Source organism: Pseudophryne corroboree, chromosome 5 (genome assembly GCF_028390025.1).
Source record: "Pseudophryne corroboree isolate aPseCor3 chromosome 5, aPseCor3.hap2, whole genome shotgun sequence".
In the NCBI taxonomy this organism is placed as follows: Eukaryota; Metazoa; Chordata; class Amphibia; order Anura; family Myobatrachidae; genus Pseudophryne; species Pseudophryne corroboree.
In genome coordinates this window covers 305,116,555-305,129,623 of record NC_086448.1, presented here as the reverse complement: position 1 = coordinate 305,129,623, position 13,069 = coordinate 305,116,555, and positions in this window count along the sequence as shown.

The window sequence follows — 13,069 nt, the reverse complement described above, 5'->3', positions numbered from 1 at the left end:
AAAAGTGACAGGACCATTTTTGTAGTTTATTAAATTGTACACACTGGAGGTGCAATCTAAATTTTGATCCGATTGTTCGTTTGGGCGTTATCGTTCACGCAATGCAAGCCACTTATTGGTAATGACGTCATTATGTCAACCCCCTTTTCATCCCCTTAGGTGATGTTTATTAAATTTCGAATTACGTCGTTTTCCTATTTCCCATCTGAAGAATACCTATGTTAAATTTCAGCTTCCTAAATTATCGGGAAGTAGGAGAAGTAATGAGTGAGGGCTTTCATATTTATATATAGATATAGGTGCTATAAAAAAAGAAAATTGCCCCATTTATCGAAAGCACTACTCATCTATCAAAGTCAATGTAAAAAATGATTGCACTAATAACAACTGAAAATTCCCCACCAGTTTGCTCATTAAAGTTATGTTTTCTGTTGAGACAAAGGTACCACTTCAAAAGGTATTCGACAGCATTACTTGTCAACAGTTCTTCTAACAGAGAAATTCTCTGTGTTTGATCTACTTTCCAGCTCTTCCCTTATGTGATTGTTATGTGTTCTAAAGGAATGTGTAGCAAAAATAATTTTGTAGTGTTAGAACATGTTTGTTGAGTTCAGCGATTATGCTTTTTACAGCATTTGATACTATCAAATGAATGACACTGTAGAGGTTATGCGCCATAAATATTACCTCAATCTATAATTACTGCTTTAGTTTAAGGGTTTTTTTGCTTATTGGAAGAGTGAACTCTCATTGTTATACATGTTAAGAAGAGTGAAATCATTTGATGTTTTGTAGGCTGAAAACCCATTTCATATGCACAAACCAGTTTTGTTGCTTAGCTTCTACCAGTGATGTACTTACAGTACATGATCCTGGAGGCCTTTCTTCCTTCTCCTCCTGACAAGGATGGAGGTATATTACTGGCTCCTACCTCGCTCCAGCATGCAACCCATAGGCACTAGGTTCCAGAAAATAGCAAAATGTACTGCTGAGTCTGGGCACACTTGAAGCTTGTCAGCTGTAGCACTAGATTTGTTCACAGGCCAACTATTGGGCTGTGTCATTCACATTACAGACCATGTAATTTACTAACAGAACATTGCTACTACAGGAATATAGGACTATACAAACAAAGAGTTCCCTGTAGGATCAGTGCTGTGCGTTAGCCATGGCCGAATCAAGCACTTACAGTCTGTCTGGGTGCCAGATCACAGTATTCAATGGAATCAAGCCCTGGGGGCACATGTCCTCCTGCCCCAGACCAGTCCGCACCTGGATGAAAGGTCTTCCTGTTTTTGATATTTTAAAATGCTCTTTCAGAACAATAACTTCCAAATATTTGGTGTGATTTGGTTTACAAAAGTGGTAAGCCACCAGTGTGCATAAACTTTCTTCTCAATGATGTTTTATAGTTTGTCTGCAAATGCATTCTCACCTGCTTCAGTGGAGAGGAAAAGGAGAGAATGTACCCTCCATTTGCTTCCTCTATGCTGAGCCACCTACTGCTGTATAGTATGAAATCTCTGTAAGACAGAAGATGAGGAACACACACCATTTGTGATGACCCCAAGGGCCTATTAGCCATTGGTATATGACACCAACATTTAAAAAAAAAATCTTTTTACTGGCTGGGAACATTACTGCACTTTATCAGAGTTGGATGGATAAAGAAAACTTTATGTGTGAACCAATTATGTTTATGTAAGCATTCATGAAAACACCTTGCTATTTGTTTATTTTATTGCCTCTGGGTGTCTATTTTTCAATCATTTGGAGAAGCACATCTCATATAAATATACTTTTTGCTGTGCAAGGAGTACAGAAGCTGTTATTAGTCATATCAGCCACAGCTAAAAAATGTATTCTCCAATGTGGATACAGTCCACTCAGCTAACTTTTTCATATTTTTCTGCATGGAATGGCTGAAGGCCTCATTATAAAAAGAGAAGTTTACTATTTGTTCGAAACATGGGACAGCTACATTAATACCCTCACCCATTCGCTCGAGGAGCAACTCTGGAACTGTTTCCGGAGTACACCCTGGTATGAAACTCAAGTATATTCTCAAGACCCCCGATATTTCTTAGTATTTCCCAGGTCTAAGATGATTTTTGACTTGGTAACTCTCTTTTTGTGAGTGTGAGTGGATGAAGTGGGGGAGACGCGGATCTGAGTTTACCTATTTCTTGTAATTTTAACTCATCGCTTCTCTGACGTTGATTTGGACAATGGTATTCTTTTACTTTTATCATATATCAGAGCCTTGTGTATCATATTAAATGGTGATATAATATTGTATTTCCTATTTCTGCATTTGTCATGCTTCAATAAAGAAATAAATTGCTTAAAAAAATATATACTGTATATACTTTTGTTTTTTTCTTGGAACAGCCTCTATCATGTGTTTACCTTTTGACGTGTGGGTACAGAAAAGTACATAACAATATTAATCAATACAATTTTTTTTATTCATGTCTATACATATTAGAAAATATCATGTTGTAGAGGAAAGAAACTGAGGACAGAGGATTTTATATGAACTTTATTTTCTGTGGGGAAACTGCTTAGAGCGCATACATGGTCGATATAGTTTGTATTTTTAGGGCTTCCCGAGATTCTCTGGTTCTCACCATAGCTTTGATTTTTTAGCCAGTGGGACAGAGAGTGTGGAGGTCCCACCACTGGTTGTAGGTTGGCCCTGAGGATGCTCTGTTGTAGGACACTAAATCCTTCTTATTACAGCTCCTCTTGACCTTGCTGTGCTGCCTGTGATATTCGTCCTCTTCACCCATCCAGTGTGCTCATCGGTTTCTCAGTGTCTTACATCTCTCCAACTTAACCCCATTTTTCCAACAGCTGCCTTTGAGTTTTGAGTGGTGTCTGCCTGCTGTCATAGATATGCTATCAATAAAATGGAAGCCACTCCAGTCACCCAGGATAATCTTACTTCCACAGACTTATGCCTTATCCAGGATTCCGATTCCCCACATACTGTATAGTCCATGTTCAAGATGTTTACAGCATTCTGAGCTAATCTAACTGTGATGGAGACATCTATGCATACCCTCCACTTGGATATTACTTGGATTGGTAACAGTACACATCTCCTAGAATCCAAAATACAAGAATTTATAGCTTCCTACAATGACCTGTGCATGGCTCATGCCTCATGCTGACCTCCAGTCTAAGGTGACCCAGCTTTGTCGGCGGGATGTACTAAAGGGAAAATGCGATAAAACTCCTGTTTTCGTGGGTTTTATCGCATTTTCGTATGTACAAACACCCGACCGCCGCGTTTTTCGCCACACAGGGTATTGCCATCTTTGGATGGCGATACCCTATAGAAGCCTATGGGCTTCTTATCGCCGGCCACCACAATCCGCCACCTCCGCCGCTCCCCGCCGCAGACGCTGACCCCTCTTCCCCCGGCATACCTTCCTCCAGGAAGCCTGGACCCGAAAGGTAATCTCCTCCACCCCCTAGCAACGCAGCCGGAAGTCCTTCCGGCTGCAGGGGAGAGGAGGAGGCGTCGGGGACAGTCTGCTTCCCAGCAGGTGAGCAGATGAAGAGCCCAGGGAGGTGATGGAGACCCCCCGCACATCACCTCACAGGTATCGCGGGGGGGCCTCCGTCACCGCATGGCAATATTGATCGCATATCTTAGTACATATAACATCAACATCGCTGCAATGGACGGCGAGGGCGGCGATGTATGTTAATACATCCTGCCAAAAGTGGTGGACTTGGAGGATCTAGATGGTTTAGTGGAAATTCAGGAGGAGCCCTTACTTAGTGCTTAACACAGAACTGTTGGAATATATTTCTGAGCTATTCCACAAACTTCTTCAGTCTGCCTTGGCTCAAGATCTATTTATTGACTGGGTTCACCATTTCCCAAAACCAAGGGTCGAAAACATCTTCCAAGGAATACAATGTTAAGTAAAACATTATCAAGGCAGCTAGGCAGGTGGAAGATACAGAATTGATAGATACATAATATACAGTATCTTCCCAAAATTCTCGGCATCTACCCTGGTGAAGAGGAGGTCATATCATTATATCACTACAGCCATAAGAGTCAATGACATTCCCTATAGCTAGGGTTGCATCCTAAATGGGATGTTCCTGACAATTCTGGTCTTTGTGATCCAATGACCTAGCTGCTTTTCATACTGGCTCTTGCCTACTAAAACAATATTAACAGCAACAGATGGATTTGGAGATATGACTTGAACAGATAGAATCTTTGAATAGGTCATGGCCCATCCCATAAATGAAAAAAATAAACACGGATGGCGCTGCACTCCGAATCAACAGAAATGTTACAGAAAATAAGTCACCAAACTTATATAAATAAACAGATGCAATAAACTGTAACAGTCTCACTTGCGGTTTGCATTTTCCAACAATAGATGATGACACAATTTCTCCTCAGTTCCAAAGAAATTGTCCATATATGAAAAACATTAAACAGTACAATAGTGTAATATTGCAATGCAAGAAGGTCTCCAACATGTGAATGTTAGAAAGAGGAGGGTGCAAACAGTCCCATGCAGGAGATTGAAATTTCTTGGTTCTGTTAAGTCACCAAGCACGTGATGAGCTGATAGATACTGTGAAAACTCTTATATGTATGCTTACTTCAAAGACGTTGGTGCTAAGCACATAAAGGTTTCTTTATAACTTCTTTCTATCTTTAACCACAGATATTATTAATTGTTTATCTTTTCCATCTCATGTATAAATAAAGAGAAAAGGACTCAATTGTAGTGATATAAAAGTCAAATAAGACAAGGTTTATTTATAAAAACATAGGGTAAGGATGGCCGTGCCATATACTGTAGATGGAATAACAGCAAGGACTGAAGAAGGTGGAACATGGGTATATCACTTCAGTACATAGCAGTGACGGGCGGTGTGGTGAGGTAGATGAGGCAGAGCCTTTCCTGTCATACTAATGTATACTCCAGAGTTTTGACTGTATAAAGTATATGTATACAAAGAAAATGTGAGAAATATCTTCTTTGTATTATTCTAATCATTTTTATAGTCAAAATTCTGGAGTAAAAATTCTATGACGGGTGAGGCAGCGCCTGCCCTGCCTATCTTTTCCACACATCTATAATCAAAACTCACCAAATTTTCAGGAGTAAATACTGCTGGGGTGTGGTTCATAGCAGTGGCGTGCGGTGAGGTCAGTGGCTGGTGAGGCACTACAGCCATAATGTCTGCCAAATCCTGCCGATGACCCCTACCACCGCCAAGCCAATGCCCGCTACTGCCCCTGAGCCGATGCCCGCTGCCACCGACAATGGCATACAAACTCACCCACCATCAACTGACCCATCTCAGTCCGATGCCACCAATGCCCGCTGCCTGCCTGCTCATCATACTTGTGATATATTGTACATTTTTATAGAAAAAAAATAATTAGTGTTTGGGACTGGGAAGGGAGTGGGAGGAGGACACAAATGCAATTTTTTGTTGTACAGGGCTTCCATTAACTTAATGGAAAAGGGTATGAATGGGTTAATAAAATGTAAAAAAAAAATGCGTGAGGTCCCCCCTCCTAAGTATAACCAGCCTCAGGCTCTTTGAGCCGGTCCTGTTTGTTTAAATACTGGGGGAAAAGTTGGACAGGGGTTCCCCATATTTAGACAACCAGCACCGGACTCTTAGTCCGGTCCTGGTTCCAAAAATATGGGGAACAAAAGATGTAGGGGTCCCCCGTAATTTTTAAAACCAGCACCGGGCTCCACTATCCAGGGAGATAATGCCACAGCCGGGGGACACATTTATGTAGGTTCCTGCGGCCGTGGCATTACCCCTCCAACTAGTCACCCCTGGCCGGGGATCCCTGGAGGAGTGGGGACCCCTTAAATCAAGCGTTCCCCCCCCTCCAGGCACCCAAGGGCCAGGGGTGAAGCCCAAGGCTGTCCCCAGCACCCCTGGGTGGTGGGTGCCGGGCTGATAGCCATAAGTGTGTAAAAAAAAAATTTTTTGTGGAACTACAAGGCACAGCAAGCCTCCTCTGCTTGCTGGTACTTGGAGAACCTCAAGTTCCAGCATGCAGGGAACTAACGGGCCCGCTGGTACCTGTACTTCTACAACAACAAAAAATACCCAAATAAAAACACAACACCCACACCTTGAAAGTAAGAGATGACAACAGTTAGTAGCCACAGTCACACATTCTCACGACAGGAGAAGGTATCAGCGGCTAATGCCATACCAACCCAAAGAAGCTAAGTGCCTCAGGGTGGAATCCAGTGTACTTCGCAGAAAGAGATTTAACAAGGGTAAGTTCTTACCATAAATCTCCTTTTCTGCAGCGGGGTACACTGTAGTCCACAGGGAATAACATCGGGGATGTCCTAAAGCAGTTCCTTATGGGAGGGGATGCACTGTAGCAGGCACAAGAACCCGGCTTCCAAAGGAAGCATCCTGGGAGGTGAAAGTATCAAAGGCATAAAACCTTATGAACGTGTTCACTGAGGACCACGTAGCCGCCTTGCACAATTGTTCAAGGGTCGCACCACGGCGGGCCGCCCAAGAAGGTCGAACAGACCGAGTAGAATGGGCTTTGATGGTAGCAGGAGCTGGAAGGCCAGCCTGTACATAAGCATGTGCAATCACCATTCTAATCCATCTGGCCAAGGTCTGCTTGTTAGCAGGCCAGCCACGTTTGTGAAATCCAAACATTACAAAGAGAGAATCAGACTTCCTAATGGATGGCTGTCCTCTTCACATAGATACGGAGAGCCCGTACCACATCCAAAGACCGCTCTTTGGAGGATAAATCTGGAGAGACAAAGGCCGGAACCACAATCTCCTGGTTAAGGTGGAAAGAAGACACCACCTTAGGTAGATAACCAGGGGGCGTTCGCAGAAACCACCTGGTCACGGTGAAAAATCAGATAGGGAGACCTACAAGACAAGGCACCCAAATCTGATACCCGTCTAGCAGAGGCAATAGCCAGCAGAAACAAGACCTTGAGGGAAAGCCACTTAAGGTCCACAGATTCAAGAGGTTCAAACGGAGACACTGGCAAAGCCTCCAGAACCACCGACAAATCCCAAGGAGCCACAGGTGGGACATAGGGAGGTTGAATCCATAAAACACCCTGAGTGAATGTATGAGCATCAGGCAGAGTCGCAATTTTTTTCTGAAACCATACCGACAAGGCAGAAATATGAACCTTGAGGGAGGCCAGCCGAAGGCCCAAGTCCAGGCCCTGTTGTAGGAAGGCCAAAAGTTGGCCGTACTAAACTTGTAAATGTCATGAATGCTAGATGTGAACCAAGCAAAGTAAGAATTCCAGACGCTATGGTAAATTCGAGCATAAGCCGGCTTACGGGCCTTCAACATAGTTTGAATGACCGCCTCAGAAAATCCTTTGGCCCTCAGTACGGAAGCTTTAAGAGCCACGCCGTCAAAGCCAGTCGGGCCAACTCCTGGTAAACACAAGGGCCCTGAACGAGGAGGTCTGGTCGTTGCGGAAGCAGAAGCGGACGCTCTAGCGAGAGACCCTGTAGGTCTGAGAACCAATGCCGTCTGGGCCATGCTGGAGCTATTAGTAGAAGGATTCCTCCTTCTTGCTTGAACTTCCGGAGGGAACACATACGGCAGCTGAAAGTTCCATGGAATTGCTAGTGCATCCACAAACGCCGCTTGAGGAACCCTTCTTCTTGCTCCGAAGACCAGAACCTTGTGATTGTGTCGAGACGCCATCTGGTAGGCCCCACTTGTCCACTAGGAGTTTAAATATTTCTGGATGAAGGCTCCAGTCTCTGGCGTGTACGTCCTGACGACTGAAGAAGGACCCCCGGAATGAACTCTGCCGATATGGCTGGCAGATGGCGTTCCGCCCATTGAAGAATCTTTGACACTTCCTTCATTGCCATGCGGCTTCGAGTGCCGCCTTGATGATTTATGTATGCCACTGTGGTGGCGTTGTCTGACTGTACCTGAACAGGCCTGTGCAGTACCAGACGTCGGGCCAGTTTCAGAGCATTGAACACTGCCCGCAATTCCAGAATGTTTATCGAGAGGAGAAATGCCTCCCTGGTCCACCAACCCTGAAGAGAGTGTTGCTCCAACACCACATCCCAACCCCTCAGACTGGCATCCGTTATCAGAAGGACCCAGTTGGAGATACAGAAGGGACGACCCCCGCTCAATCGTTGGTCCTGCAGCCACCAGGTCAGTGACAGACGGACCTCCGGAGACAAGGAGATCATTTGAGACCTGATCAGGCGAGGCAGGCCGTCCCACTTGGCAAGAATCAGTTTCTGCAGCGAGCGGGAATGAAATTGAGCATACTCCACCATGTCAAAAGCTGACACCATGAGGCCTAATACTTGCATCGCCGAGTGTATCGACACACGCGGACGAGAGAGGAAGCAACGTATCTTGTCCTGAAGCTTCAGGATTTTCTCCTGTGACAAAAACAACCTCTGGTTGTGTGTGTCCAACAACGCTCCCAGATGCACTATGTTCTGGGCAGGGACCAGGGATGATTTCTTCCAATTGATGAGCCACCCGTGGGCTTGCAGAAACTGGACCATCAGATCCAAATGACGGAGGAGAACTTCTGGGGAATTGGACAGGATCAGCAGGTCGTCCAGATACGGCAGGATCCGGATGCCCCGACGGCAAAGTGAAGCCATCATAACTGCCATGACCTTGGTGAAAATTTGCGGAGCCATGGTCAGACCAAGCGGTAAGGCCCGAAATTGGTGATGGAGATTGCCAATAGCAAATAGCAGGTATTGCTGATGTGACATGGCAATAGGGATATGCAGGTAAGCATCCCGTATATCCAGGGATACCATATAGTCCCCTGGTACCAAAGCCAGGACAATAGAGCGAAGGGTCTCCATACGAAACTTGGAGACCCTCACAAACTTGTTCAAAGATTTGCATTTGAAAATGGGCTGGGAGGAACCATTCGGTTTGGGGACTAGGAACAGCGTTGAATAGTACCACCTGCTCCTCTGAGCCAGAGTCACCGGCACTACCACTCCGGTGTCCAGGAGGGATTGTACCACTAAACGGAGAGTTGTTGCCTTCACCTGATCAGAAGGGATGTCCGTCAGGCAATAGCGAGGAGGGGGAGGTGTCTTGAAGGATATAGCGTATCCGTGAGTGACGACTGTTTTGGGTACGCCTGACCCTTTGCTTTACCTGGAGGGTGAAAGGAACGATAGGAAGTACTCTTAGCCTTCGGGGCCGAAGGAGTAGTACTAGGTACACATGCAGTCTTAGCAGACGCCAAGTCAGCAACAATCTTGTTGCGATCCTCACCAAAGAGGATGTTTCCTTTAAACGGGAGCACCTCCAGGGTTTTCTTAGAGTCCAAGTCCACAGACCAGGACCGCAACCAGAGAATACGGCGAGCCAAAATGAATGTCGTAGCAGCCTTGGCCGCCAGAACACCTGCATCTGAAGCTGCTTCTTTAATGTAATGAGATGCCGTGACAATATAAGAGAGACATTGTCTGGCATGTTCAGAAAAATTGGACGGAAACTCAGCCTCTATTTCCTGAGCCCATGCCTCAATAGCTTCTGTGGCCCAAGTAGCCGCAATGGTGGGCCTATGCGTAGCCCCTACAAGGGTATAGATAGCTTTTAAGCAGCCCTCCACATGCTTATCCGTTGGCTCCTTGAGAGAAGTGACGGTAGTGACAGGCAGAGCAGATGACACCACCAGCCGAGCGATTTGCGAATCCACCAGCGGTGATGTTTCCCAATTTTTACTCAATTCTGCCACAAGGGGATAGCGGGCTAGCATCTTCTTGTGCAGGGTGAATTTCTTTCCTGGGTTCTCCCAGGATTCCTGTACGTATGTCAACCAAGTGGTCAGAATGAGGTTAAACCAATTTAGTAACCTTCTGACGTTTGAACCTGTCCGGTTTCTTAGATGTAGTAGAAGGCTCAGGATCATCATCAGTCTGAAGAATGAGCCTGATAGCCTCTAATAGATCAGGAACATCCACCTGTGAAACAGATTCCCCATCAGAAACGTCATGATCAGAGTCTGTGGGGTCAGTATACACGCCATCTTCATCGGAAGAGGTATCCGAAACATGCATGGATTGAGAGGAAGTAACAGCCCGCTTAGAGAACATCTTAGGTTTAGTCTTAGGCGGGCGAGGGTCAGGAATACGTTTATCCAAAGAGTTATTCAAGTGCTGTAACTGAGTGGACAGAGCATCTGTCCATGGCTGATTAACCGCAGGGACCATATAAGGCTGATAAGGCACAGGAGGTCCCATAGGGGACGCAAGTCTAGTTACCAGTAGAGATGAGCGGGTTCAGTTCCTCGGAATCCGAACCCCCCCGAACTTCAGCCTTTTTACACGGGTCCGAGGCAGACTCGGATCTTCCCGCCTTGCTCGGTTAACCCGAGCGCGCCCGAACGTCATCATCCCGCTGTCGGATTCTCGCGAGGCTCGTATTCTATCGCGAGACTCGGATTCTATATAAGGAGCCGCGCGTCGCCGCCATTTTCACACGTGCATTGAGATTGATAGGGAGAGGACGTGGCTGGCGTCCTCTCCGTTAGAATAGATAGAGACACTTGAGTTGATTTACTACTAACTTAGTAATTTTGGGGAGCATTAGGAGTACTCAGAGTGCAGAGTTTTGCTGATAGTTACTAGTGACCACCACCAGTTTTATTTATTATTTAATATAATCTGTTCTCTGCCTGAAAAAAAACGATACACAGTCACATACCATATCTGTGCTCAGCCTCAGTGTGCTGCATGATAATATCATCTTTGTATGTCTGACTGTGCTGAGTGCTCACTGCTCACACAGCTGAATTGTGGGGGAGACTGGGGTGCAGTTATAGCAGGAGTACAGTGCACACTTTTGCTGCCAGTGTGACTGACCAGTGACCACCAGTATATTGTCTGCCTGAAAAAGTTAAACACTCCTGTGGTGTTTTTTTATTTTTATTCTATAAACGCATTCTGCTGACAGTGTCCAGCAGGTCCGTCATTCATTATATTATATAAATATTTACCTGCAGTAGTGTTATATTTTTTTTGTTCATCTCTATCATCTTTATCATCTCTATATTAGCAGATGCAGTACGGTAGTCCACGGCTGTGGCTACCTCTGTGTCGTCAGTGCTCGTCCATAATTGTATACCTACCTGTGGTGGGGTTTATTTTTCTATCTTCTTCATACTAGTAGTTTAGGAGTCTGCTGACAGTGTCCAGCAGGTCCGTCATTATATTATATATACCTGCAGTTGTAATATATATATATTTTTTATATCATTATCATCTCTATACTAGCAGACGCAGTACGGTAGTCCACGGCTGTAGCTACCTCTGTGTCGTCAGTGCTCGTCCATAATTGTATACCTACCTGTGGTGGGGTTTTTTTTTCTATCTTCTTCATACTAGTAGTTTAGGAGTCTGCTGACAGTGTCCAGCAGGTCCGTCATTATATTATATATACCTGCAGTAGTGATATATATATTTTTTTTATATCATTATCATCTCTATACTAGCAGACGCAGTACGGTAGTCCACGGCTGTAGCTACCTCTGTGTCGTCAGTGCTCGTCCATAATTGTATACCTACCTGTGGTGGGGTTTTTTTTTCTATCTTCTTCATACTAGTAGTTTAGGAGTCTGCTGACAGTGTCCAGCAGGTCCGTCATTATATTATATATACCTGCAGTAGTGATATATATATATTTTTTATATCATTATCATCTCTATACTAGCAGACGCAGTACGGTAGTCCACGGCTGTAGCTACCTCTGTGTCGTCAGTGCTCGTCCATAATTGTATACCTACCTGTGGTGGGGTTTATTTTTCTATCTTCTTCATACTAGTAGTTTAGGAGTCTGCTGACAGTGTCCAGCAGGTCCGTCATTATATTATATATACCTGCAGCAGTGATATATATATATTTTTTATATCATTATCATCTCTATACTAGCAGACGCAGTACGGTAGTCCACGGCTGTAGCTACCTCTGTGTCGTCAGTCACTCGTCATCCATAAGTATACTAGTATCCATCCATCTCCATTGTTTACCTGAGGTGCCTTTTAGTTGTGCCTATTAAAATATGGAGAACAAAAATGTTGAGGTTCCAAAAATAGGGAAAGATCAAGATCCAATTCCACCTCGTGCTGAAGCTGCTGCCACTAGTCATGGCCGAGACGATGAAATTCCATCAACGTCGTCTGCCAAGGCCGATGCCCAATGTCATAGTACAGAGCATGTAAAATCCAAAACACAAAATATCAGTAAAAAAAGGACTAAAAAATCTAAAATAAAATCGTCGGAGGAGAAGCGTAAACTTGCCAATATGCCATTTACCACACGGAGTGGCAAGGAACGGCTGAGGCCCTGGCCTATGTTCATGGCTAGTGGTTCAGCTTCACATGAGGATGGAAGCACTCAGCCTCTCGCTAGAAAAATTAAAAGACTTAAGCTGGCAAAAGCACAGCAAAGAACTGTGCGTTCTTCGAAATCACAAATCCACAAGGAGAGTCCAATTGTGTCGGTTGCGATGCCTGACCTTCCCAACACTGGACGTGAAGAGCATGCGCCTTCCACCATTTGCACGCCCCCTGCAAGTGCTGGAAGGAGCACCCGCAGTCCAGTTCCTGATAGTCAGATTGAAGATGTCAGTGTTGAAGTACACCAGGATGAGGAGGATATGGGTGTTGCTGGCGCTGGGGAGGAAATTGACAAGGAGGATTCTGATGGTGAGGTGGTTTGTTTAAGTCAGGCACCCGGGGAGACACCTGTTGTCCGTGGGAGGAATATGGCCATTGACATGCCTGGTGAAAATACCAAAAAAATCAGCTCTTCGGTGTGGAAGTATTTCAACAGAAATGCGGACAACAGGTGTCAAGCCGTGTGTTGCCTTTGTCAAGCTGTAATAAGTAGGGGTAAGGACGTTAACCACCTCGGAACATCCTCCCTTATACGTCACCTGCAGCGCATTCATCATAAGTCAGTGACAAGTTCAAAAACTTTGGGCGACAGCGGAAGCAGTCCACTGACCAGTAAATCCCTTCCTCTTGTAACCAAG